Consider the following 25,978-nt stretch of genomic DNA (forward strand, 5'->3'; position numbering starts at 1 on the left):
TTAGATGAAAAATATGAAAATATGTCACGTAAGCAAACTATTCGTAACGTGATTAGTCGAATATATCGTAAGCATGAAAATATATGCAAAACCCAAACTCATGCGCGCGCAAATTCGAATTCTAGTAATAATAAAAAAGCCTCACCCGGTATATTGACAAAAATTGCTATCTGTTTTGACTGTTTTGTCTATCACCCTGATAGCCAGCGCTTTCTCAGTAAGTGTTGACTTCCAGCAGTTACGGTTAATTTATACATCAAGTTGGCGGTAATTCTTCTCTCAATAACAGTTGTAAGCAAATTGACGGAAATCTACGGCCGCAACTTGAATACAAGTTAATAATCAAATTTGTAGTTAAATTTCCTTTCAACTTTACTACAATTTGAAGGAAATACTTGTAGAGCAAGTTTTGACGTCTATTTGCAGAGTAGGTTATAGGTAACTAATAGGTAATCGCTCGCTTTGCCAACTCTTTCCGTCAAGTTTGCTTCAAATTGCGGACGTAGATTGACAGTAAGTTATAGGTAAGGTGGCTATCAGGGCAAGTCTTCTTAATTCTATTTTCCATATTTCGATATATTATAATTCAACATTACCGACAGTAAATGAACTGTATCTCCTCTTTTTTCAGCTTAGAGTACTGTAGTAGTATCATAAGTTAGCGCTGTAGTCGTCACAATGTGTACATGCCGTTGTCTAAAAGAAACAATTCACTGAAGAAACATCGACTGTTTTTTTCTGATGAAAATCTCAACAATATCTGTGATAAATATTTACGAATCGTGATTAATGATCATTGGACTTGAGTAACCTCTACCAGCAGGTCAATAACTTACATTATTATTTATAACTTTTACAATGATACTTGGTTGACATGACATTCACAATAGTAAATTCAATAACCCAAATACCCTTTTTTTTTTTTTTTTTTTTTTTTAATTATTTTAACATTTGACAAACTCGATTAATAACCGCACGGATGTTTAGGATATTAAACATAATTAACCACCGATATTTTTAAATTCTGCAATAATTCATCATGCTTATTATATGATCGCTAAGTTGTTAAATAATATATGTTTTGAATTGAGAATCCACAAGTGGTTGCTCGTCCTACATGACTAGACATGCGACGCGTCGCGACGCCTACATAAATTAACCCATTAAATTAATTTTTTCAGTCATTTTTAATTCTAACTTTTTATAACTTTGTATTAAAATTTTTATTTTTCATTTTAGATTTCGTGAAGCTTCAAACATCTATCAAGGAGAATTTTGTGGTAAGTTTTTAGTAAAGTTAGGTAATTATATTGCATGAATAAATTTTTAATTAATTTAAAAAAATTAATTCAATGATTTAGTAAATTAAAGTAAAAAATTAACATATATCAATGGTTGAGGTTGAGATTTTAAAGATATAAACGATCAAAATAAATGTTCTGCTGAAAAGTAGTTTTGGCTCCAATTCATAAGTTTAATAATTTTCTGCTAGATAGCGGCAGATGTAACAATTCTGATCGTTGCTAGTCGATGCTCTGCATTACCGACTTGATTTCTTTTTAGAAAAAGGGACCTAAAAGTACGAAAACGTATTATTCCATAATTCAAAATTGTGTAATGTAATAAAGTACAGTTATGAATTGGTAGGAAAATAACTTTTAGCAAATGAAAGAAGTAATGGGTAAAGTTTAAAAGATTTTATTATAAATGTAAAAAATTGGAATAATAAATTTTAAAATAAGAACGAAAAGAAATTTAAAAAGTATGATTTACGATATGAAATACTTAATTTCATTGTAGTAATACTTTTTTGGCAAACTTTGTAAAATGTTGAAGAAGCTTTTCACCGATTTTTGTAATAATAATATTTCGTTGTGGTATTTTATAAAAGGCAAAGAAATGTAATACAAAATGCGGTCGTTATGTTTGAGGGTGTACTAAACCGTCAGTTGAGTATTTTAGTACTTTTAATTCTCTGTTCTTACTTCTTTCGCAGCCAATATGTCGCAGTTGTAAATTCTAAACTTTTCGTAGGATTTTTAAATGTTTAACATCGTAATATTTTATCATTATCAAAAACGATTATTTTTTCCTTATTTCTGTGTTTCAATGGTTTATAATAAATTTTATGATTAAAATAATCCAAAGAGAACTATAAATTAATTATATTTTACTTTTAAAACAAAATGAAAATCATTACGATTTATTTTACGATCAGTTTCATCAAAAGAAAACCTTTTTGTTCTAACATGCAAACTAATCTTATTCTACATTATGGACTACTAGCTGTTGCCCGCCCGCTCCGCTGGGCACTTTATAAAATTATAGTTTTAGATCTAGACTTGAAATTCAATTGGAGTATTATTTTGACTTGCACAGGTTCCACATTCCATCGAATCGTAAGTAGAATTTATTGAAATCCGTATTGAGATGATCTCTACATGACAAATAAAAGATCCTTACCAAATTTGCAGCTTTTTGAAGCTATATTTTAAAAATTAAGATTTTTTATTGTTAACACCCACCCCCGCGATCTTTATTGGAGGTATTCGGTGTAAAATCTGTTCTTAGATCATTTTTATATCACATGTAGACGACTTCTATTAAATTTGGAGTCTATAGGAGCGATAGCTTGGAAATTAAACATTTTTATTGTTAATACCTACCCCCGAAACCCTCTGCAGGGTTAGATATCGTAAAATTCATTGATAGATTATTTCTACATCTCTTAAAGAAGATTCCTACCAAATTTGAAGTCGATAGGAGCTATAGTTTGAAAACGGTAATTTTTCATTGTTAACGCCCCCGCAACCCCCCTTGTGAATGGAATTTCGTAAAATCCGTTCTTAGCTGACCTCTACTCGGCTAAAGGAATATTCTTGCCAAATTTCAAGTCTGTAGGTCTTATAATTCCAGAGATATCGTGATGAGTGACTATATCTATAGAAAGTCTCCTATATATATATATATAGATTAAACAAAAATAGTAAATGGTCATTTTTAAAAGTTTCGACAGGTGATATCAATCGAACCAATTTTGTTGGTTCTTACCATTCGTAATGACTATATTAGTAATAATGAAATTGTTGTAAAATCTGTTTTTCTAACATCAGACTCGACCGAACAACGTCGATTAGCATTAAGGTATTCTAGGACTACATGCTAGCACACCAGAAGTCACTATATAAAGATAGTTCGGATTGGCCTTCAGAACCTTAAAATACTTACACCCTATGTATCCGTGTGAAAAAGACATTATTCATTCGACCTGATTTTCGAGTTCTATGTTGAATTCATAATTCGATCCATTGAAAAAGATTTATAGATTCGTTTCTATGATTTCAGAATGGTTTAATTATGAGTTCAAAAAGTTGAATAAAAAATTTTTTTGTAGAATAAAAACTTTTATGCTTAGAAATATTTTAGTGAAAATTTACGATAGTATATACAGAGAGAAAAGAATAGAACTTATTCCTATGTAGAATGGTAACCATTACCATGTTACGTAGTAACGGAAATTTTTGTGAGAGCCCTGTGTAAATTTGCTAATAAAAATCTTAGAAATTGTGATAAAAATATAAACAATCACTCATTCGATGCAGAATTAAATTCTGAAAATAATAATGTTGTTTTTTTATTTTTTTGATGAAAATTTCAATTTGGTATCAACAAAAACTTAACCAAATTAAATGTTCTCAGTTTTTCGTAAGTAACTCAATAACTATTGGGGATATCGAAAATCGAAAAAAATATCCTTAAAGAGGAGAAAATTTCTGAAAAAAATTCTTGACTATCGGAACTCTAGCTTGAAATACAATAATTTTTATTTAATGTTGAAAATAGGGTTCCGCGCGACTTTTGTCACACGGCTGCGCCGATGCTAACATACGACAACAGTTGCGCGGAATCCTATTTTCAAGACTTTTTTTCAGAAATTTCCTCCTCTTTAAGGATCTCTTTTCCGATTTTTGTTATCACCAATATTGATTGAGTTATTTAAGAAAAACTGAGATTATTTAATTTGGTTATGTTTTTTGTTAATAACAAATTGAAATTTTCATCAAAAAAATAAAAAAGCAACATTATTTTCACAATTTAATTTTGCATCGAATGAGTGATTGTTCATATTTTTATCACAATTTCTAAGATTTTTATTAGCAAATTTACACAGAGTTTTCACAAGAATTTCCGTTACTACGTAGCATGGCAATGGTTACCATTCTACATAGAGATAAGTTCTATTCTTTTCTCTCCGTGCAGTTTTTTGTCGATTTAAAAAAATTTCTTGGATTCGGCAGAGTGTAAATTATTTATTAAATTATTACAGAGTGTATAACATAATTTTAGAAGGTCAATGAATTATTGTGAAAAATCCATAAAAGTGTCATTAATTTTTATCAAGAAATCGTGATGAAAAAGATCAAAAATCTTTCTATCAGTCTGCTGAACATTGGATTATTGCAATATGAAGAGTCATCAATTTACCAATATTGAATTATACCAACCGTCTTTGGTAATGATAAGTTGCTCTCATCGCTATTTGGATTATATAAACGACGCGGATAAGTTATCAATATTTTCATGCCTTTGAAGTACTACTCGATACTACAGAGGACTTATACATCAGTAGTTATAAATTTGCAATCAACAATTATTAATTTCAGTAGAATGTATAATAATTTATACCAAATATGTTTTAACTAGATTTAAAATTGTGATTTTTTAATTTTGCAAAAATTCTATAATTCACAGTTTAATGCATGACTTCAACTGTATGTCCTTATGTATTAAGCAAAACTTACAAATTGAGTTGACATATTTCAATACTTCAAACAAATTCTGTTTCAAACTTATTTTTCGTTAACTATTTTTTGTAATTGACAACACAAAAATGTTTAAAAATTTTCAAGTGATTGAAGACTTTTTCATACTTATTTTAAATCTCAATTTTTTTTCGTCCTGAAAAAAAAAAAAAAAAAAAAAAAAAAAAACACTTCGTAAGTGCGCCGAAGGTTTATTCCGTGTATAAAGATATTCGTATGCATCCAGAGTTACATATTGTGACAAAAATTTTATTTTAACAATTAAATATTAATACCGGTAGTATAAAGTAGAAGCATAAATTAAAATTATTTTATGATTAAAGGCAAAGTAGAGTGTAGGAAAAAAGATGGTAGGCGCGTCATATACCTTAGCGTATGTACATTATTCATCGACATCAGTGAAAAGGGCGCCGGTGGTTTTACGTATGCTGCGGGTTATTATGTCTTCTAAATGTTTAATGTGTTTGCCTTCCTTCGCCGTCCATCGCAGCTTTATGTTTTACTAAGTAAATTACTGTTTTTTTTTTTTTTTTAATTTTTTCTTTTACTTTTATTATTCCTCAACGTTAATGTTAGTACAATCGATTTGCGCTCTTTTGCCTCACCCTACCGCATTTACCTCGTCTCGATTCTCTCTTGTATTAATATATATATGTATAACTTCCCTTTCTCGATCCACTGCGAATTTTTGTACGTCGTCCATCAAATATTTAAACGGTATATCTTGACTACTCTAACAATATAGAACTGCCACTTCGAGTTTCGTGTGTAAAAATTTTTCGATGTAGGATATAAAAAAAAAAAAAAAATAATAATAATAATAAAGAAAAAACAATTATCCTACAACCGTCTTCTAATTTAGACATATGAGTGTAAATTTTATCTGTAAAAAATAAAATGAATTTATATTCGCCATCGATCAAACTTTTTTTATTCATCGTACTTGTTGTTTGGAATAAAATTGAAAAATAATTAAATTTCCAGCTGGAATGAAAATTAAAAAAAAATTTTTTTTTTTTTGATAGTCAACAACTAATATTAAAATTATGTCACCAAAAAAGAATTCGATTAAATGTAAACATTGAACTGTTATTCAGTATTTATTATTGTTAATACGTAAGTAGTTCTGGTGGATATGAATAATGTTAATTAAAAAATATTTATGAATTCTTCAAATAGTTTAATAATGTATTAACAAAATGTTAGTTTTACATTGAAAGCTAATCAAAGACAATGAACAGAATTCTTAAGTCGTGCAAACAAATAAATAATAATTCGATAAAAAAATGATTGTGTTACTCGATAAGTTTATTAAATAAAAGAACTTGAGCTTAGTATTAAATAATTTTTTATACATACGATAAGAAACCTCTTGCTAATACTTTTGTACATACCTATTGTAAATCCATAGAGCGGAGAGTTAATATATGTTTAAACAATCGATTGAATTCTCTCATATTGTAATTACAGGTTGGAAGCAAAAACATCCGCAGTAATCGATACTTAAACCTTAATATCATTCAAGATAATGGAAATATTCATGATTGATTTTATCAGAGTATTTGCGTCATTAAAAGCGGAACAAGTACTATTGTTTATGAAAAATAGGATATTTGTGATTGATTGTTTTAATTGCTATTTATAATTTATAACTAATTACTCCAATTTACAAATAAAAAATTTAACGTAATTCATGCCAAAAGGTTAGCAGAAATATAAAAGTTTTATGGTACTTATTTCAACCAAATTTATAGCGATTTATAAATTTTTTCATCATAAAGTTTTTTGAGATGAAATCACAAAAGCTTCGTATGTATTGTGTGAATTTTGGGAATGTTTCGATTCGCCCTGAGGACTTGAAATTGCTTTGAAAGTCTGACCAACTGCAAAACAAATTTACAATTTTTTACAAAAGCTGAGTTTTAGTGCACTCGAATTTCATAAAAAAGTTATTGACAGATCTTTTTTTTTTCTGTGAAATATTTACAATAACCTCCATAATTTTTTTCTCTATCGTTAAAAATTGACAGAGTATAGCATAGTGTAATAGCGCGAGAACCTAAAATAAAAATCCCAAGAAAAATATTTTATTCTTTATTTTCTTCTCGAACGATGATAGCATCTTTTTTTTTTATTCAAAAAATTTGTTTTGTTTTTAAATTTGTATTTCAATTATAAAAAACTTTCTTATGATGTCTGATGGAATCAAAACTGCATAATTTGAGTGGCTAAACCGAGTCGTTAACTATGCTTGTCTTCGAAAGAAGGAAGTATTTAAGTCAAACCAAATTATTCTACATTATACTTTAATTATTTATAATGATTATTGATAATAAAACAAAAACAATTTAAATTATTAATTAATTTGTTAAAAAAAATTTTTAAAGTTCAACTTCTATCAATAAGTTTCTAAAAAAAATGTCAATTTTTCTTTTGGTGTGATCATTGATTTTTTTAATTTAATATTTCGAACTTGTTCCCTAGAAAGAAAATGAAAAGAGGTAATTTTGCGACTTTTCTAACTTTTTAAATTCGTGATTTTTTCTATGTTATCTTCAAAAGCCTGTAGTATCTTTTATAAAATCAATTTAGGACTATTCTTGTAACTGCAATATTTTTTAAAAGATTTAGAAAACAAAAAATGTAAGAAGTAGTGAAATTTTGAATCTCGTATAACATTTGAAGAAATTTTTTTTCTTTGATAAAGCTTTATTTTATGTTGAAAAAAAACTTGAGAAATTAATTAAAATCGAAAGAGGTCAATACCATCTATCGGTCTATTGAATATGGAATGACTCTAATGCAAAAGTTGAAATCTTATAATTATGTCTAATTTAATAGCATTTGTCCTTTTTAATTTTTTTGGTAATTTTTATTTTAGTGTAATCATGATTGCTTAAATTTTTAAATAATTGATTAGAATATGTAACTAGTAATGAACGGTTTCAGTATGGAGTTTTCATAATTTATATTAAGTAAATTGAACAACTTAACAGCTTTTTTGGACATGCAGTTAAAAATGTAAATAAAAGAAAAAAAAATGTGATAAAAGTTGATATTACACATTGGTTTGTGAGAAAAACAGTGTAACTCGTTCGTAAAATTGATGCAACAAAACGAAAGTTATCAGAGGTGACAATCCACAGGCGACAAATCAGCGTGTATATTTAATGCCCACAGAGCGTAGTTGGTCCACCCCTTTTTGACCACTAGTACACGGTATATCGAGCTTTCATTCCCTCTCGACTCCTCTCACGTCTATACTCTCATCACGGCCCCGATCGTCGACGTGTCATCGCGTTGCTCCGGACATGTCCCGGGTGTTGGAGCATTATTCGCAGCAGTGTTATTGGCCGAGTACATACGTCGTGTCCATATATTTGTATACGATCCGGCGCAATCAACGCTATTATATTAATATTTATACCTTAGTCAGGAAAATAAAAGCTCGATACATACATACACATTTATAGACACTGAATCCTACCAAGCGCATTTATACTTTTTAGTTTGTTGTTTTTTTTTTCACATTTTTTGTTTTTAAAATTTTACTTCCCAAATTTGACCAGATTTTTTTTTGTCCACGATGAAATAAATTTTTTATACGAAATTACCTTTTAAAATTTTAAAACCCCGTTACTCTCTACTTTACGTATGAAAAAATCATTGGGATTAAACAATTTTTTAGCACCCGATTTTTTTTTTTTTTTTTTTTCCGAACATGAAAGAAAATAAATTAATCGTACTGTTTAAATTATTATACGAGCCGTAAATATACATATTAGATTTTAATATTTACGACAAAATTTTAAGGCAATAAATTCTTACTATTTAATAATAATAATAATAATAATAATAATAATAATAATAATAATAATAATAATAAAAGAACGAAATTATACGGCATTGCATCTAAGAATATAACAACTTCAACTTTTAACTTTCAACAAAATCGAACAATCTTCGATAGTATACCAAACGATGACTGAACAGCCTATAGGATAGTTCATTATATTAATTAATCGTTCCAGTTCACAGAAGCGGTTAACAGGGTCAGAAATCTGGAAAATAAATGCAGACTGTGTCAGGTTGGAAGTATAGCAGCTAATAGTATGTACATATAATAGCGGTGTATGACTTTTGAAGTTAATAATTTTCTGAAACGACACAAACAAATTTCAATACATGATTGAAGTTTTTTTTTTTCAACGATAATTCATTTTTTCAATAGGTCAAAAAATATCCAATTATATTGAAGAGTTTTTTGTTGTATTTTGTTGTTTCTCACATTAAAAAAATTTGTGAAATAGGATATTACACCCCTTGGAAAGGAAAATAAGAAAAGCCTCAGATCACATGTAATTGTTTGCCAAGGCGAAGCCGAGGTCGACAAAAATGTGATGTGAGGTTTTCCTTTTTACTTTCCAAGGACTGTATACTATTTTTTTGTCCGACGAAGGCGGAAAGTGGCAACTTTGTTTAGCGCAGCGAGACGTATAAAAAATAACACCTTATAAAAAGGTATCAAAAGAACGAATAGGTTTTTTAACACAAACTTTATTTTTAAAAAAAGCAAAACAAATGATGCATCCTGCCGGATAAATTAATAGGTCGACACTTTTGTTCCCTTGTGGTTGAATAGTAGTATCTTTGTTAAGCCCTAACTCTCTAAAGTCAATGATTTACAACCGATTAGATTTTTTGATAGGGACAGTAAATGTGCTAACTGAACTGATAAATCGAAAATACCATCATCGAATGACTGAATAATATATTTCAATCTACTGTATAATACTTGAACAAGTGACAATCATTCAGCTAATTGAGTTCCCAGGTATAGAAGTGACGTAAATGATGTAATTTCATGATATGAGAATATCAAGAAACAATACCAAGTATAATTTTAGCAGTTTTTTTTTTTTTTTTTTTTTTTTTTTTTTTTTATTAATAATCGCTGCATACACAAATTGAAAATTATTTATAGCTTAAAATTCATGAATTATTTAGAGTATCTAATTTTAAATACTGTTCTATCACACCCCAGATACGTCTTCATTCATTCTAAATAATTGACTGTGATATTCTAACCAGTAATAATATCAAAAGTTGTCAATTTCTTTGTCAGTTATTACGTTTCAATACATTTCACACTTATGATAAAAAAAGCGAAAAAAAATATCCACGTTTTATCACATCAAAGAGACTTGCCTTAATTAGTGGCTACACAATTCATTAGACATTCCATTATTCTGGTATCCTTTTTTTGACCTAGTTCTTTTTTAAACATAAATTTCAATGTTCCTTAAATGGTTAACAAAAAAAAAAAAAAAAAAAAAAAAAAAAAAAAAAAAAAACTAGGAAAATTAGTTAAAGTTATTAACTGAAGCTCAAGTAAAGGGTGTCTTATGGATGATTAGTTTTAGCAACAAGAGGGTTCTTTAATCATTAATTTGTTCCAGCTCATATCTTGTAACCTCGTTTTATTACGCTGGTGAACATGAAATGTTACACTCCCTCTCTCATGTCTTCCTTTTCTCAATCTAATTTATATTATACAAGTTTAATTAAATAAATATAATAAAATCTATGGTGAATCAAACGCGCTCCATTCTATCTTTTAACTCTCAAACTGACAGATGTGAGTGTTCAATTCAATTCGCCAGTTAATTCAAGTTGTTTCTTCCTCCCTTCGGTTGTATTTTACGTTTCATATTTTTATTATTTATTTATTATTATATTTTTCTCCTCAAACCACTTCTCCACGCCTGATTTATAAAATCGTGGATGGATATTGTAATCATGTTCTTAACTCAGTAACAGCCCCTCTATCCACGGGGGGGTTTCGCCACTCGGCGGGTGGCATCTAAGCTACCTCCTGGTGAGTGTCACGTGAGATAGTCTAGCATTGTCTAGTTACTTTTTAGTTTTTAATTTTTCGGTAAACGTTTTTATTTTATTCGATTGTTGGTTGTTGTTGAAAATTTGGGTAAGGAGAGAATCTCCGAGAAGAAACATTGTGCACAATTATCGTGACTTACTGTCTCTTTCATTCCTACTGTACGTAATTTCATTTTTTAACCGATGATGTCTCTCGATAAAAATTTATCTCGATTGTACTTGATTGTGTTTTTTGTACTTGACTTATAATTATTCAAGTACATTTAATAGTCATTGACGTGAGTGGATGACAACCTACTGAGAGACACTCGATAATATTTCAAAATAATCAACTTTTTTTTTAATTTTTTGGTACGTATGCGAAGAAAATATTTTTTGATATTGAAAGGAAAAGAATCGGATTTTTTTCATTTTTTCCTGAAAAAAAGGAGTGAAATTACAGTTAAAAAACATAAAAATCCATTTTAAGAGCAAGCCAAACTAAAAAGTGAAAATTAGTGATGGAAACTCTAACTCAATATAATTTAATCACTTTTGATTAGTTTAAAATTGGAATAAAGTGATTAATTAAAAATATATTTATTCTATAATTTATTTTATAATTTTTTAGTATCATTAAAAATCGTAAGCATTGGATTAAATATTTTTTTTAATTGAAATAAATCAGGACTTGAGTTTCAAAAGGGTATCTTTTCATTTTTGATTGATCGAGATAAAAAGCTGGTTATCTTTAATTACAAATATTTTTATTGGACTTTTTTAATTTAGCTACAAAGTGCTATCGGCTATGAAGCTACAATTCGATTTTTATTCCGAAAGCTTTATAATTCTTGAAGTAATTGATGTTAAAAAGTTCAAAAAACTGCTCTTTTAAAATATAAAAAGATACCTTTTTGATAATCAGCTCCTCAAATACAATAATTACTGTCATTTTATTGATGATGTGTGCTCAACTAGTAAGACCAGTTATTTTTTTATCTTGATAATCAGGCGCATTCTTGTAGTCAGTAAAATTACGTTAAAAGATTTATTAGCTCAAGTTAATAATAAAATTGTGTTCCAAAACTAAAAACATTGATATGTAATGAATTAAAATCACTAATAGATACAAATTATTGTTATTTTATAAACCACTTACTTTACACTAAAAGCTAATCATTTTTTTAAGAGCATACTCAATAAAAAAAAAGTGAATCTGCAAACATTAAGTCTTTTCCAATAAGCTTAGTTTTTTAAATTCAAATTCATTTGAAGAGGAATTTCCTAATTGATTCCAGATTTCATGATGATTTATTTATTAATTTATCATATAATTGTTGATACTATAAACAATGAAAAATTGGGATTGGGTATGTTTAATTTAATAGACTTTTCTATCTCTCATTTTCATTTACTATTTGACTCCCCTAGTGAGATTTTCCAGTAGTTAATTGGTGTCGACTGTGAATTGCAGGTTAGATTTGTCTGTACCGTGACGAGGCTCTCTTGTCAATCAAAATTTCATTTCCGATCGCACGAATTGGGCGCTCCAACTAAACTCCTCTAGATCCCCGCAAGCACCTCGATCCCTCTGTCACTGAAATTTCACCCTCTCCCTCTTTCACTACCCTATTTACCCTTTCCCTCTCTTTGATACTCTATATTCATACGGGACACGACTCTCTAATCCATTACGTGCCAATTATGTCACCACGTGGTAGCCAATGATTGTTCTTCTCTCTCTTACCAACACACACACACACACACAAACAGTGTACCAGTCAAATTTTAGTTGTACTCATTTCTGATTTCATCTCTCTCCTTCTCACCCCTCACGTTGCCCAGCCTGTTTACGAAATTTATTCGTTCATCCTACATACAGTGATGTATTGCATGTATGGCTGATGTTTATGTGCTCTCCTGCAGCTTGTCTACTATATGTGATATCATATCAGAAAGTTGGACGATTTATATTTGCACTCTGGGATAATTTAATATTGGAAAATTGTTTGTAGAAGCATTCAATTGTTTTAAATATTCTATGATTGTTATTTGTCTTTTGACAAATTTTTTGTTTTCTGTTAATTATTGTTCATCAGATTTGCACCGAAAGTTTTAATTTTTTGCTCTTTTTTGTGAAAAGAAAGTGCTACTTTTACTTAATAAAAAAACATATGCAAAAAAATGAACAGCTTGAATTTTTCACGAACTTTTCCATAAAAACAAGAGTACAGAATTTAAACTTTTGGTTACAAATATGATAAAAAATAGTATACGCTCCAGCAAGAAAAGTAGGATATCTTAATCCGCGTGTTTGTCACCATCGCCTTCGGCTCGGGAGACAATTTTGCACGTGGATTAGAAGGTTCTGCTTTCCTCCCTCGGTGCGTAATATACTATTACTAGCTGTTGCCCGCCCGCTCCGCTGGGAACTTTATAGAATTATAGTTTTAGATCTAGACTTGAAATTCAATTGGAGTATTATTTTGACTTGGACAGGTTCCACATTCCATCGAATCGGAAGTACAATTTATTGAAATCCGTATTGAGATGATCTCTACATGACAAATAAAAGATCCTTACCAAATTTGCAGCTTTTTAAAGCTATATTTAAAAAATTAAGATTTTTTATTGTTAACACCCACCCCCGCGATCTTCATTGGAGGTGATTCGGTGTAAAATCCGTTCTTAGATCATTTTTGTATCACATGTAGACGACTTCTATTAAATTTGGAGTCTATAGGAGCTATAGCTTGGAAATTAAAAATTTTTATTGTTAATACCTACCCCCGCAACCCTCTGCGGGGTTAGATATCGTAAAATTCATTGATAGATTATTTCTACATCTCTTACAGAAGATTCCTACCAAATTTGAAGTCGATAGGAGCTATAGTTTAAAAACGGGAATTTTTCATTGTTAAAGCCCCCGCAACCCCCCTTGTGGGTGGAATTTCGTAAAATCCGTTCTTATCTGACCTCTACTCGGTGAAAGGAATATTCCTGCCAAATTTCAAGTCTCTAGGTCTTATAGTTCCAGAGATATCGTGATGAATGACTATATCTATAGAAAGTCTCCTATATATATTTAGATGAAAGGTTTAAATATGAATTTATGATGAAATTCAAATGATTTATTTCCAAGACTTAAGGAAGTTTGTTTTCATATTACAAAAACATTTTTTTGAGCACACTGAAAAAACAGTTTGTTGCTGAGCACTATCTACTGTACTGTAACGAGTGTATCAATATTAATAAATTGAAAAAGAATTAGAATTAATAACTTTAAAACTTTTGCTTAGAAAATTTTTGATGAGTAGTTTTCAATTGCAATTCCTTTGTGTTATGATTCTTCAATCGCATATATTCATCGAGATTACATTAAGCTCAGTAATCAAGACATATAATGATCATAGACTAATGTATTGTATTCTCTATTCACAATTAAATTTTGCCATATTAATTACTGTATGATATGATTAGATTATTACATTCATGTTCTGATAATTTGGGTAGGTAGTATTCTCATCAGTGTAATACAAATACAATACGCTTTGAAATTACGCTGTTATGATAATAAATTTGTTATTTAGTCAATTATCTCGAGTAAAACTATGTTTTGATGCGATATTGTAATGAATTAAAATATATTTTGTAATTATCAGATAATTATTTCAATTATGAATGGAAGCTATTAAATTTTTTCGGTTCAGTGTTTCGATTGTAGTTGATTTCTTGTACAGTTTACTTTTTTTTAGAGAACTGCACTTGTACTACTGTTAAGGGAGGATTAGTGGTTAAGGTACCAATTGAATAGAGAGAGAAAATAATTTTGAAAACGTATATTAAAATCACTCTAATACAAAAGTGTTCCTGTATTTTATTTGTGCGTAGTGAATCAATTATTCAAGATCATTAGTTAATTTAATTAATTACTAATGTTTGTCAATTCTGTCATTAAATAGAATATATATATATATATCTACTGTTTTTCTGAAAAGCTAATATAATTTGAAATAATAATTTAAGTAATCATAGTATAGTTTGCAACTATAATTGTTAGAGATATATTACAGGGTTGCGGAAGCTAAACAAAAAAATCTAGCTATTATTCCATGACTGTTCCTATTTGTTATATCTTACAAATGTTTGAGAATGAATAATGTATTGCAAAGATAAACAGTATAATTGAAAGATACAGAAAAATATACTGTTGATTTAAAGAAAAAACGTTAGCGAATTTTGAATTTTTCAACGAAAATTATAAGACTGAAATTTAAATCTTCGTGAAGAATAAAATTTACAATAAATAACAAATGATTCTATGGATAGTTTTTTAAATAAATACACGTTTTGATGATTTTCACACGAGTTCCTTAGGGTCATTACACATCCACCCATAACTATAGAATAACCGTGTGCTAAGCAGCATGATCCCCATCAGTTTGATCCGGTATGGTATCTGTATAGCTTAGCCCGATGATTTTGCGATTACCGATGATTCCGTCAATTGCACGTAAATTTCCTTCTCTGTCAGTCTCTCAGCTTTTGCTCTGTCAGCGTCAGCCTTTATCACCCTCTTTACTCTCTCAATCATAACAAGCTGATCGTGACTAGCTGCTTTGTACGGTAGCTTATTCGCGACTTGTAAACCCGTGTGGTGTTTTATATACATTCGCTTGCTTCTATTCTCAATCTCCATTGGCATGGGTAGACTATAGTATCCTTCAACACTACCACTTCATTTGTCGGCACTTGATCATACCGTAGTATAGTATATCTATTACAGTATTTAATTTTATCTTCTCAAATAGTACGATAGAAACCAACAACTAAAATTGCCCAACCATATTTTACTATTTCAACAGAATAACAATCTCCTTTCACATTTCACATGCCGTAATTTTATCATTTTTTTGATCCTTTTGTTTTTAATCTACTTTATTTTATTTTTACAAACTGCTATAAAATAGTAAATTTATGTTTAAGTTACATCAAGAGAAATAGTGAAAATTTTTATTAATTTTGCATAGGAAAAACTTCTATATTTGTAATTGATCGTAAAACCTCATCAAAAGAATCAAAGAAATGATTATTACTTTAGAAATTAATACCTCAAAGTTAATTATCTGGTAAGGAGACAATTCGGCGACCATGCGCTCTCTGTTAGAGACTTTAAACACTACATTTGGTCGAAGAAAAATAGTCATGCTGACATGCTCAAACCTAATAGAAATATATCAAATGAGATGCACTTTTTCCTGTATCTACTTTTTCCTAAATCTTCAAATCGTATTTCCAATACAATTGCTACTATACAGTCAAAAATAATAGACTATTTTTTTAAAACGCGAGTAACTTATATTTAAAAAAATTTGATTGAAATATGATACATGTTAATCGATGAGTTAAAGTTTCATGTAACTCTATCTAAAATTGCTAATTTATAAAAAATTTTTGACAAGGAATATAAACAATAAAAGATTAAAAAACAGGGTTTTTTTTGGGGTCTCACAATAAACATCAACTTTAGATTTCTCTCAGAGAAGCAAAAACACTTGTCTAAAATTAAAAAAATTAAACAAATCAGAAAATTTGATTGTAGCAAATTTTATAATTCGCGCGTAATTCCAATATTTTATCCTTTATAAATGCTAATTCGAAACAAATTTCTATCTCCATTTGATCAAAAGATAGCAAGTGACGATTGCTTATGAATTATGAGAATAATTTATGAAAAAAAAACAAAAATTTTTTTTCATCATTGCGTTTAAGAAGGTTCAAATGATCACCAAAAAATTCAGCGTGAACAAAAAATTTGAATTTACGATTTTACAAAAATTCAAAGTTGATGCTTATTTTGAGACCCCAAAAAAACCCCGTTTTTTAATCTTTTATTGTTTATATTTCTTGTCAAAAATTTTTTATAAATTAGCAATTTTGGATAGAGTTACATGAAACTTTGACTCATCGATCGACATGTATCATATTTCAATGACATTTTTTTAAATGTAAGTTACTCGCGTTTTAAAAAAATAGTCTATTATTTTTGACTGTACAGTAGATTTTTGAGATCAAAAAGTTTAAAACTAAGTAAAAGACAAATTTTGGCATAGGAATTTTTTCTATGCTATAATAGGATTTTTTTTATGTAGAAAAAATTTCTATATTAACATAGTGAAAATACTTACAGGAGAAATCCTATCAACATTTAAGTGAAATTTTCATAAACTATCGATTTTTCCCATTTTTTTTTTTTTGCCATAAAAATAAATATGCTTATATTATAAATGCGTCAATGCCAACATAAAAATTTTATTCTGCAAAAATGTAAAAAATTCCTATTTTTATTATAATCCGTAAGTGACTTTCGAGTATGGTTATCAGTAGTAGTTTGTCGAACAGACTCGAACGTTACGTCTAGCGTCTCAAGCAGTTAGAAAGAATAGTATTATATTATAGTATTATAGTGTAGGAAAAGGGAAAAAATAAAAGAAGGATGATAATAATAATAGTAATAATAAAATTGATGGCAAACGGTAGCATTTCTCAGGCCTCGATCGACCTGACGATCGATTCTTGAGCTTTCTCGTGAATAATAAATTATTTCTCATAGTGGCGCTCCTGGGTGATGATACGTTATGATAAATCGGGATCGCATGTCTACCACGAATCCTTCCGCCATGTTGCCCCGCGGTTTTGCTCTATCTTGCTCTCGTCCACCTTCACTTAACGTTTCATTTTATTTTTACTTTCAGCTTTTTTCTTGATCCCTTTTACTTGTTGGCTTTTATCCTAAAAAATGGAAAGAGAGAACCGACCAAAAGTAGCAAGTCTGCGATTACATTCCCTTATAAATATGCAAATACTGTATACCTCTACTGTGTAAGAGAGGGAAAAGAAAAAAAATAACTAAGGGGAAGCGAAACCGCTAAAATAGAGAGTATCACGTTAATAATTATTGATTTGATATTCGTGACCAACTCCTTGATATTTAACAATGGCTATGGAGTAAGCTCTCGAATTGGAATAAATGAAATTATTAAAATTTAAGGTGATTTAGAAATAAAATCTCTCACGGTTAAATTTGTAAAATTTTCATTCACTTCATTAATTTTTAAATCTTCATTCTCAAAATTTTATCAATATTTAAGTATCAGCTCGGTATAAACATTCAATAGTTGAAATTGTTTCATGGCACCAAATTCTACCTTTATATTATTTGAACTATTGAATGCCTTACAAAACTGAATTGCTTCGTAATATTTCATTATTTATTTAATTTTTATTCAATCAACGAATTTATTGACCAAGTTCTTGCATTGATAAAAAGTTTTAACTTAAACTATAAAACTTAAGAAAAAAAAGTTCTATACGGCAAAAAAAAAAATTCCTATTTTTGCATAGGAAAAATTCCTATGTTGATATAGGGATTTTTCCAGTGTTAACATAGGAATTTGTCCAATGGTAACATAGGAATTTTTTTTTTATTAACATTATAGAAATATCCATGTGACATAGGAAAAGTTCATTTATGACATGAAAAAAATTTTTTTTTCAATTGAAAAAACACCATTCTGAAATTTTCAGGATATTTGTAGAAAATGTCAAAGTTTCATATGAAAGAAAGAAAAAAAAAATTAAAAATGTTTATCATTGAGAAATTCGGAGTTTTTTTGGAAAATCTAAAAAATAACGATGAAAATAGGTTTGAATAATTTTTTTCTATTTTTTCCCAAAAAGAAAATTTAATAAAAAAAATTTTGAAAAAAAAAACATCCCGTTTTTTAGAAGATTTAGTTGAGCACTTCTGGCCAAAATTTGAAATTTCAGCGGAAATACCCAAACTAAACTCCTGTTAAAAAATTCTATGAAAATTAAATAAATCATCTCACCCTAAAATATGTTAGGAAATACCCAAACACAGCTCCTGCCAAAAGCGGAACTCAAAATTCTAATTTTAAAAGGTTCTTCATGAAAATTGAATTTTGGCACACCCTAATGTATGCTCAAGAAAACGTTAAGTGCTAATGATGATATTAATATAGAAAATTTCTTAAATTTAAAAAGTTTGATTGCCTTTAGGGTCATCCATTTTCCTAATTTTTTCTTATGTAGTCATTATGCATTTATTTAAAAAAAAATATTTGCAATCATAATTTGGCATATGATGTAAGTTTGCCACGATACCCGTATAATTTTTTTTTTTAATTATAAGTACATGAGAAAAACATTAATATAATTCATAGAAATAATTTTGAAGTCAACTGAATTCCGATTGTCTACGTGAAGAAAGCTCAATTGTAGGGATAATGAATCTTAAACTCAAGAATATCAGTAGAATAATGTAGTGTTTGAGAGATTCATTGGTAATTCTGATAATTCCGGGTTTTATCTTAGCCCTCGAGTGAGGTAAAGGGTAGCAAGTCATCCTCTGTTATACTTATATGATCGACTACTAGTCTTTACTAATGTTTTTTCCTCCAAGCAAGAGATTCCAAGATCAGCTCGACCGATTTTATTACTCACCAACCAATCCATTATATTTAATTTTTTCTAATCTATGGGTAAAAATTCTCAAACAATAATCAGGTTTTAGTTGCAAAAAGAAAAATCCTTTTTTCACGCGCAAGTATATTTTATGAAAATTTATATGCACAATATTCAAATTAAAGTTATATATATATATATATATATATATATATATATATATATATATATATATATATATATATATATATATATATATATATATAGATCGATGTATAGGAAATCATATAGTAGTCAGACGATGTATATATTGATGCACGTGAAGCAGCTACGCATTATCATTCACCGAGCCCCTGCCCATTATCTTTCCCCCTTTCATCGTCCTGCAACCCGCTATACCTTCATTCCCAAACCTATTCCCAAGCATCCCCTGTGTACATACGGCGAGATGGAAATTCAGCGGAATCATTCGCGATTTACGACTTTGAGTAAACTCATGAGAAACTGTATCGTGCATAGTTTATTGTTTATGTATTGTTGTATTTATATGCTTATGTATATATGTCTGAGTATTGATTTTTTTTATATTTGCATACATTATGTTGCAAACCTTAAAAATAGAAGATGAAATTAAATTTTTGTGCATCAGTGTGTTTAACTTTAGATTTAAATTTAGATCCATGTTATTCTTTGTACCATTGGAAAAATATGCATCGGTCACGTATATTATTAAAATTTTAATAATTCAATAACTTAATTATAGTTAAAAAAATATCTGAAATGTAGATAACGTTGAATTTTTACGACTAATTAAGTTCGATTGTAAATAAATCCCTCAACGTTTTAATTTTTTAAATAATAAAATGGACTTAATTTTTTTTTTTTTCAATCTTATAGAATTACTTTTTCTATTATTACTTCAGTTTTTTGTATAGATATCTAATTATTTATAAAATAAAACTAAAAAAATTAGTTTTATCTTTCCGAGAAAAAATTTTTGTATCCGGCTATAAATAGCTCGATTTCAGTTGACATTATCCGATATAGCTTGATCTAGTCATTTATGACCATATCAGTATTGCCAAAGAAATTTAATGAAAACCGCCGATAAGCGGCATTAGAGTAGCCCAAAAATAGTCTAATTACGAAGCAAGTACATGCTATTAAAAAATTTCAAATCTTATTTTGCAAAAAATTGTGTAAGCCTCATTAAAATTGTTTATAAATTATTCAAGCAGAAAAAATATTCATTATAGTATGGATAATTATTAATAACATAAATAATAAATGATTGTGAAAACAATAATAGTAATAATTGTAATTATATTATAATAATGATGATTTACAAAATTGAAAATTGTTTATAATTTTGCGTAGTGAAAAGAAGATAAATTTTGCGTGCATGCAAAACATGTGACAGAATATACTTTGTAGTGACAGTTGGTCGTGAGAGAAAATTATGAGTATTCCGAAAAAAATATGTTTTTTTTTTTTGCTTAAAATTGAAAATAGCCCAAACGGTTACTTGTCACCAACAATAAAATATAACCGCCTATTGCAAATAAAAATTGCCCAATCGAACAACACTGAACCATTTTAGGTTACATATGGGTGATTTTCTGCAAAGACGTCTTAAATCTGTACAAAACTGTCTGACCAAATTATTTTTGATTTTATTAGAAAAAAAATTAACAAGGGCTACAAAACTATCAGCTTAATGATAATAAATATACATCCGATTGAATTTTTGTTTTTTTTTAGATTTGCGTATCTTTTGCCATATAACATACCAGGGGACTGTTTTTTTTTTTTTTTTTTATCAAATTGAGAAAAATCAAGCAAACTATTTCAATGCATTCAACTTTTCAAGTTCTCAATGAATATTTACATTAATTAGAATAATATTAAGACTTATGGATCCAATTTTATAAATAAAAATAGTTAAACCGGTGAGGTTAGCCGAGTGGTTTAAGGCGCATGGCCTATAGAGTACTCGGGCTGGCTCACCGGCCAGGCGTGGGTTCGAATCCCAAGCTGGTCTTAGAAAACATCTTGGTTGATATTCGACCCTTGCGGCGTAGATTAAGATTTTCACAACCCAAAAAGACCCTAAACGCTAAAATAATCTTGATTTTTTTGTAAACATTACACAGAAAAAAGAAAAAGTGAAAAATTACATTATATAATGTAACGCGGAGCTTCATATAAAAAACTGGAAAAATTACAGTTTCTGATTGTAATAATTAGAAATTTTGTAAAATCTGAAATTTAACATTCAAAGTTTGAGTTTATGAAAATGTCATTTCGAACTGCAATTTTTCTAGTTTTTTATATAAAGCAACGCTTATACTATTTATAATGTAATTTTTCTCTATTTCCGTGTATAGTGTATGTCATTTTGAGTAAAAAATGTTACTGATTCAAGTAAATTATTTTTAAAAAACCTGGTAAACTTGATTCAAAAATTTCACGTCTTGAAATTCGTTTTATTAGCTCAAAAAATTCTGCATCTTTTATCAAGATAATGCTATCTCGATAAGTTACAATCAAATTCTTTGTCGAAAAATATAACTAATTTTGTTTTCTTTTAAAGATTTTATGTTCTTGATTCAAAAATGAGTTCCTTTATTCAAAATAAGAAAAAAAAAACTACTTTAATAAATTTCATAGTGGGACATTTTTGAAACTTATTTTTGATAATATAGAAGTAACAGAAATCAGAGAATTGTTAGCAGTATGAGCGCATTCTTATCAAGGCCGAGTTAGTTATTCGGCCGAGCGAAGTGAGTAAAAATATAATATGTATATTGTTTTTGGTTTAGAATTTTTATTGTCAACTGAAATTTGGTATAGGCGCTATTTTTTCGACTCATCTATACAGTATTTTATTAGTTGTGTAGGAATGTAGAGTTTGAATAACAAAACAAAAAAAAAAATGTTTTTAATTTAAGTAATTTTATTATATCCAAGTCATACCTAAAGCTAAGGCAAACACGGCGGTCAATCATCTAATATCACCGTCGTCTTCGTGAATTTAATTTACGCCTGTATTTGTATGTGACTTTATATTTCCCATTAGCTGGATAAACTGACCTAATTCTCTGTACATCAAACAGGATGTTGATTTACCTCGTGTTCTGCAACGCTTTTTTTCCGTCTGTTTTTCTTTAAATTAATAACAAACACACTACTTAATAATTTACATCAATACATCTAAAAAATTATGTGCATATCATTTGCACAAAATAAAAAATAATAAATTATCTTATGGGCTAAGAAAGAAATGATTTAGTTGTAATTATAGGAAATTTTTCATTAATTAAAAAAAATGATGTATTAATTTCTAGTAGGCGGTGGCTTGGCTATAGATGCAAATACATGTATTTCAACTTTCAATCAAGCTTAGTACTCCTGGGCGTCTATATCTGTTTATCAATCAGGAAGGTTATAAATTTCTCAATGAATTATGCACAGCTCCACACATATATATATATATAGATGTATACATTCATCGTATATACTGCAATGCACTTTTGCTATTGAATTTTTTATTTTCATCATATTCCGAAAGCTTTCAATACCATTTATATATTTATAATAGTCTCTATATATTTCAAGCTATAAATTTTTTTCTATTTCGTTTGAGTATTTACGTCTGGATTCAGGTGATCCTTATTTCATTTTAAAATTAGTTAATCTTATCGCAAAAATTTAATCAAGGCTTATAGAATAATCAGTACAATCTATTTGAAATCATGACTTATCAAAAAAATTCATATGGATAACCAGTCTGGATTCCTACATTGCGTTTTTGGATAGATTCCCTTATGGTTTCCTCTATAGGAATCCAGGGTAGGATCGTACATAAATTTCCACATTAATCCGGGCAAAAAAATTTATTTAAAAAATTTAAAATAGCTATGAAGAAATTGCTATTAATTAATTGTTAGTTGAAATTAATTCTGAAAAACAGATTTTATAATTTTATCTAATGAAAAAAGTGCTTGCGTCTGATTGACTTGAACCCGGTACCTCGTGGTTGACAGTCTTCTACGCTACTCCCTCGCTCAAATAACGTTCTTACAAAGTCTATGTTTCTTGCAAATATTCAAATATGTAATCGATAAATATTAGAAGTCATTATTACTTAAAGTGTAATCGCATTTTTATCTGATTCAGATGTCTTAAAACCTCACACAGTTATCTACCATTTCCAAAAAAATTTATTCAAGTTTCCAGAATATTAAAATCAAATCGGCTCAATAAATTTTAAGAAAACTTGAAAATTATTTTTAACTTCCCGCTAAGAAAATCGAAGATTTTCAAAAATTGGGAAGTTATTGGTTTCAACACGTTTGGCAAAAATCGAGTTTTCATCGGATATCGACGTTTTGAGGACAAAGGAAGCTTTCCTGACTACCTCCGCAATGTTGTCACTATGCCTGTGTGTATATGTGTATGTGACCCTCTTATAATTTTTTTTTGATTTGATTCGCTAGATTTTGAGAAATCTCAAAAATAGAATTTTCAAAAAATGGTTTTTTTCGAATAACTTCTAAACAGCTGGACCGATCAATTCCAAAAAACTAATCCGCTTTTGAACTTGAAAAATCACGTCGATTACCACCAGTTCTGTCGAAATCGGTTGATTGGTTCGTAAGTTATCGTTGTCGGTTTATTTATTCAAAAAATTCAAAAAATTAGTATTTTATTAAACTTCTAGTAGACTTTTGAACTCAAAGGGCTCAAAATGACACATAGGTTATATTTTTGAGCTCGGAGAGCTCAAAAACGTAGTAAGTGCAATTCTGAGCGCTTGAGCATGGAATTAGCGGGAAGTTACAGGGATGGCCTTTAGGGTCAACCGTTTTCCAGATTTTTTTTAATTAATTTCAACTTACTATTTTATTAATTCCTAATTTTATCCATATTCGTTTACAGTAGAGGGTTCAACACGTAAAAATTATTTATAAAAATCTTTTACAAAACAACTAATTCTTGATTATTTTTAATTGGATTTGAACTACCATTTAGCTGAAATTGATTCAAAATCTACCACTTGAAATTTCATTGATTTGGTTTTTTGGATAAAAGTGCAATTATCATGCAAGTAATTATTCTTCTCCACTTACCTCAATAATATTCCAGTTCATTCAGAAATAGGTACAAAGAACAATTGGAAAAATGGTAAAATGAAAAAATGTGAAAGGCAACTTTATGAAGATATATGTGTTTAAGTGTAATAAAAAATAATTTGACAATATATATTTATATATTTTATTTGAAAATAATAAATTAAAGTACGGAATGATAAAAAACAAAAACGGAAAAATAGAGGTGGCCTCAAGGAGAGTATACTTCTCTTTCTCTTGACGACTTTCCCATGGCATAAACAAAACACAACCGCCAATTCCGAAGATGAAATATTATAAGTAATAACATATATCTATAGATGGGTAGAAAGAAGAAGGTTGCTCCGGTTCGAGCGTCGAGCGGGATAATAACATAGTACTAAACTACGTCCGATACACCACGTACCAATATATAATTGTATAATTATTATTAATGATATCGAAGCCCTTACGTTTAAGCGTATAAGCCGACATTTTTACTTTATTCTAACGTCATCTTTTGCGTACTGATATGTACCAATACCGTCTAATTGATGTACGTCTCTGCGCGTACCTCGTTAACTCCATCGAAAAAATTTTTTATACTAAAAACATCTTTTAAAAATTCATCTAAATACTTTTGTCATAATAAATTATTCAAATTATAATACAATGCAACAGGATAAATTATTATCATAATTCATAAGTATTATCGCAAATTTTAACAAAAATAATTGAAGGATATCAATTACACTTAGTTGAAAATCATCAGTAATCAGTAATTGGCAGTTAAAATTCAAAGAAAACTTTCTTTAAACACGAAGCCATCTAAACTTAAATTTTCTCTGAAGAAATATTTCGTACTTTAGCTAATATAGTAGCTAATTTTTAATGAATAGATTTTTCTATGACATCAAGGAATTGTTAGAAACCTTTAGTTGAAAATATTGAAATTAAAAAACTTTATCTCTTTAAACGTTTTCTTAAACCAGTTTCAGTTTCAGATAGATTTATTGATATAATTTTAAATGTTACATTTTACATATGACAATGTATTACAAACAAGCTTAAATACTAGTACCCGTTCATAGAATTCTTATCTAGCAAAATTAAAAAATACATATTACAGTTGGCTTTCTTAAAAATATTTACAATCGATTTATATCATGAGCGGGGAAAATTAAAAATTCAAAAACCCACTGACAATTAAGTTTTCCTAAACCTAATGGTTTTCGAGTTATCATTCTTTGCGTATCATGATTTAAGGAAATTTTTTCATTATTGTGGTTTTAATTTTTTAAATAATCAGGGTAACTTTCAAAATAATCTCAAGTAAGTAATTTAATTTAATACAATTTGTATGTCTTTAAAAAATTATCTAACGTCAACAGTTTTTAAGTTATCATCTTTTTTATGAGAATAATGATCAAAAAAGTTTTTCTTCATTATAAATGTTTAATTTTTACAATAACTTTAAGTTTATGATTATGATAAAGGTGAAACTTTTTATGGGATAAATAGTCTTGAGTCGAGACAATATGATACATTTTCGATGACTTTTCGCCAAGAAAAATTTACATTCGCAAAAATATTGAAAATCTGTCAATAAATTATTTGGGTAGTAAAATATGTCATATTTGTCAAATTGGACGACAATATTGTCTTTAGTGACACTTCTTT

The 25,978-nt window shown here is 28.6% G+C and overlaps 1 protein-coding gene across 3 annotated transcripts in view; it reads left to right on the forward strand.

Moving 5' to 3' along the window:
* Positions 1-702: 702 nt before the first annotated feature.
* LOC141528959 (protein bric-a-brac 1) overlaps positions 703-25,978 on the forward strand; it is a 314,927-nt gene continuing 289,651 nt past the window's right edge. For all 3 annotated transcript variants that reach the window (XM_074245266.1, XM_074245265.1, XM_074245268.1), the window contains exons 1-2: positions 703-823; positions 1,240-1,280. The gene's annotated coding sequence lies outside the window, so the exon portion shown is untranslated. The remainder of the gene's footprint in view (positions 824-1,239; positions 1,281-25,978) is intronic.

Source organism: Cotesia typhae, unplaced genomic scaffold (genome assembly GCF_013202065.1).
Source record: "Cotesia typhae breed Kobodo isofemale line unplaced genomic scaffold, CoteBio_Ctyphae contig_44, whole genome shotgun sequence".
NCBI classification, from domain to species: Eukaryota; Metazoa; Arthropoda; class Insecta; order Hymenoptera; family Braconidae; genus Cotesia; species Cotesia typhae.